Source organism: Nicotiana tabacum, chromosome 3 (genome assembly GCF_000715075.1).
Source record: "Nicotiana tabacum cultivar K326 chromosome 3, ASM71507v2, whole genome shotgun sequence".
NCBI lineage: Eukaryota > Viridiplantae > Streptophyta > Magnoliopsida > Solanales > Solanaceae > Nicotiana > Nicotiana tabacum.
Genome location: NC_134082.1, coordinates 22,849,350 through 22,853,736, shown reverse-complemented (window position 1 = coordinate 22,853,736; position 4,387 = coordinate 22,849,350). Strand labels below are relative to the sequence as shown.

The 4,387-nt window shown below is 31.8% G+C and overlaps 1 non-coding gene across 1 annotated transcript; it reads right to left on the bottom strand.

The window, feature by feature from the left end:
• Nucleotides 1–1,222: 1,222 nt before the first annotated feature.
• TRNAR-UCU (transfer RNA arginine (anticodon UCU)) lies at nt 1,223–1,295 on the bottom strand. Its single transcript has one exon. It is a non-coding gene; the product is annotated as a tRNA-Arg (tRNA).
• Nucleotides 1,296–4,387: the final 3,092 nt, after the last annotated feature.

Genomic DNA, 4,387 nt, shown 5'->3' with positions numbered 1-4,387 from the left:
AATTCATTTTCTTTGACTTGCTTCCCCTCTCACCTTCACGAATTTACTCATCACTTGTTTGAATAGTATAATCCTTATAATCTCCAAATAATCTTTTCCTTGGATTGATGTCAATTGCCTTACGACAAATTCAACGTACCATAGTACAGGGTGCAACATCGTCGTAATTTAATACTGCGAAACATAACATCATTGTCATGTAGTACTACAAGGCGTAACATCATCGCAATATAATACCGTGGGACGTAATATCGACATAATATTGCAGGGCGTAATATAGATATGCGCCAATAGGTGCTACTTAATAGAATGAACTATAATTATCGCATAAATTGATCAGAAGAAGTAAATATTTTTGACACCGTCAATGCTCAGAATTTAAGCTATTACGTTATGTACGTTTATTTCTTTTTCTTGTTTGTGATGATAGCCAAATCAAAATTTGTGGACCTCAACATCCGATAATCCACCGATTTATTTTGTGTGCTCTTCTTCCTATTTTGTTGTTTTATTGTTAGTGTAAATATTTTATAAAATAAATTTAAGAGCTTCTTAATATGGCTCCGCCTTAGACCACGAGATCTGTTGAGCCACACATGTCTCCTTTCTTATTCTAACTCCTTTGCATTTAAACCTTGTAAAATATATTAAAGACAATTTTCAACAAGTGTTAGGCATAAGATAATACTTCAGCTGCTACTTTTTCTAATGTGAGGTTCCAAGATCTTTTCTCCCATAAATATTCTTTTTTTTTGAAATGCAAAGTCATTAGTACTTTTTAATGCCCGGCACTCACAAATTGTGTCCTTTTTTATTCGAACTCTTTTAAATTTAAGACATCAACCTATATTAAAATTTGATTGTCTTCCTTTTGTAATTTTTATTACCATAACCTACTAAATCATAAGCTAAATAAGCTTTTAAAACAAATCTATGATAGTCAAAGTGATTAGCACTTTTTAATGCCCCGCACACCTAATTAGGTGTTGTTCACAAATTGTGTCCTTTTGTATTCTAATATAACTCCTTTAAATCTAAGACATTAACCTATATTAAAATTTCATTCTCGTCCTTTTTAATTTTTATTACCAATACCTACAGAATCATAAGCTAAATAAGCTTTTTAAAACAAATATATGAGTCTTCCTTTCGCAATTTCTAATATTATAATTATAACTCCCATGTACTTGCTAAAAATTTATAAAACATAAAAAGAACAATACACGCCCAGTGGGACTCGAATCCACAATCGCTTGATTAGAAGTCAAGCGCCTTATCCATTAGGCCATGGGCGCTCTTATTCTGTAAACTGTTATGCGTTCCTTATGTAAGCCCTCTTTCATAAAACAGAAAGAGAAGCAAAATATATTTATGTGACACTATTATTAAGATTTTTATGAATCATATTTTTTATTAATATTTTAAATATTAATTAATTCCCTGAAATTATATTAAGTAAGTTGTTGTAATTTATAGTATTCTTTTATGTAATTTTTAGATATGTAAATTTTATATAAAAAAGTTTAAAAAATTTATGTTCAAATGAAAATGAGATACAGTTGACGACTCCGTGGAAAATCAGACTCCCACCTCCCAATACAGTCAGACCTTTCTATAACAACATCCTTATATAATAGCCATTCACTATAAAAGCCTAGTTTTTCTCAGAACTGATTTTTTATATTATATTTTACCTATCTATAACAGCATTCTGCCTATAACATCAACAACTATTTTTATGACAGTATGCTCTTTGTAAAATTACCCCTCTATAACAGCCATGCAGATTTTCTCAGATTATTACTATAATAATTCTAAATATTTAAGCAAATATTTTATAACTTTAATGTACAACTTATAATAGCTATATATATTATCTTAAGGATAGCAGTATGTTCCATGAACATATGCACATCAAATATTTTATAACTAAAGATCTACAAATGATATATTTTGCATTAGAAAAATGCCAAAAGATACTTAAAAGATCTATTTATACTTTTTGAAGATATGTATATCATTCTTTTTTATTTGAAAATGTACACATGATATATCTTATATTGGACAATTACCACTAATATATAAACGTAATCTATTCTTATTTTTTAATTGTGTGCCTTAGAGTTCAAATATTTGTGCGTTTAGTTACGAAATTTTTAATAATGTATTAAATTTCTTTAGCATTTAATTTGTGAAATATTTATGCCTTCTGAGATTTTGAATCTAAATATTTTATTAATGTTTTATATATAATTTAAAAAAGAAAAATAATTAGTTTTTGAATAATTTTTGTCTATAACAGTTAAAATATATTTACATGTCAACTACGGTTATAGGTGTATAATAGTTATTCACCTGCCGAAAAATTGAGGAAGAAAGTATTCTAACCAATTAATTCTTCTTCACTTCTCAAGTGACAACCATCCCTCTCCCATACTTCCCTGCGGTCCGACTTCCCATTGGGCCTATCCGTGCCGGACTTAGTGTTCCATTTTCCCGCCGGAAACACTAACCGGAGAATTCTGTAACTTAGCAATTCAGCATCATCAGATTGAATATATAGATCGTTTGACGTGATTAACGCTTGGGGACATAGTAATTGCGATGCTCTAAAGATAATTGTGAAGTTGCTGGTGGTGGTAGGACAGTCGGACTGATAAATAGAGATGAATGTTAGTCACGCCTCAGTGCATCCGTTTAGCGTCGTAGCGCCGCCGCCCCTACGAACGGAGGCGCAGGCTAACAACGTGCCGAGAGTGAGGATGAAGGATGTACAAGGCATGCCTGGCATGATCGGTGGCCTTTTATTGCGTTTCTCGTAGTTCGTATTTGCTGTTGTTGCTCTATGCGTCATGGCCATACTGACAATTTTCCTTCCGTTACTGCTGTCTGGTAATTACTCCGTAGACAAAAAAAAAATAAAGGGAAACAAAACTTTCCAATTTTATTCAGACTTAGAATGCACTGTCGAAGCCACATGATTATAAGGCGCCGAAAAATTACACTGTATATATAGATAAAATATAACATATATTATTAGCAAAAAAAATATAACATATATTGAACGCTTTTTGTCGGAATTATTTTTTCACTTTCAAATTTAAATACCCTTGGATAAATTACTAGCTTCGTCACTGATTGACTAGACGTTTAACAGACCGGGGAAAAGATGGGGATAACGGCTCCGCATATCAGACTCGGACTCCCAGGTCGATGCCTCAGCAGGCTGACCTCTCCACTGAACACGAACAAAAGGGAAACTCTTCGATCTCAACTGATGAACCTGCCGGTCTAGAATAGTTACTGGCTCCTCCTCATAGGACAAGTCCTTGTCCAACTGGACAGTGCTGAAATCTAACACGTGTGATGGATCGCCATGATACTGCTGAAGCATGGACACATGAAACACTGGATGCACGACTGATAAGCTCGGCGGCTAGGGGTGGGCATTTGGTATTTTGGTTCGGTATTTAAGAATTTCGGTTTGGTATTTCGGTATTTGGTTTATCAATTGTTTATACGAAATACCGTACCAAATTATTTCGGTATTTTTTATTTTGGTTCGGTACGGTTTCAGTTTAATAATCGCTAAATAAACTTATGTGCTTGACATCTCTCTGCCTCTCTTCGTGCACAATTCTTCAATGAATTCACAATTCACTAATTCAATGAATTCACAACATTGGATATTTGGCATTCAAAAACAGAGGAAACTGTAGTACTGAAGAATTCACAATGAATTCAAAAACACAAGGAGTTATCAGAACCAATGGCCTATCTCCAGTCCGATCCTCTTGACTGTTGATACCCAATTTTTCCCTATGTATTTTTCAATATGCAAAATATATTCAAAATGGCATATATATGCATATATAATCATGTCCAAATGTTTTATTATTTTTTCATAATTATTAAAGATTTTTAAATCAATTTATTTCCCCCTTTTATCCATAAAAAACACCAATAATTATTTTCAAATCATTATTTTGGTAATTAATTTGTTGGACTTTTATATTTATGCTAAAATATAACTAATTTAATTTTTGCATATTTTTACAAATTTATTTAGTATTTTTTAAGCTAAATTGCATATAGTTGCAATATTAGCCCTTTTAAGATTCAATTGTATTTTATACTCATAAAATTGAGTCCTGTATTTTTAAATTGTTAACTATATATTATAAATCATTTTAATACTTTCAATTTATTTTCAGAAATTAATTTACTATTTTTATAAATTTAAAAGGAAAAATTGACTATTTAAATAACAACCCAATTACATTTCAATTATAGCCTAAATCTGACCCCAATTTCCTAGCCCAATCCCTTTTAAACCTGACCCCAACCCAATTAAACCGACCCAAACCCGGATTCCCCACCTACCCTT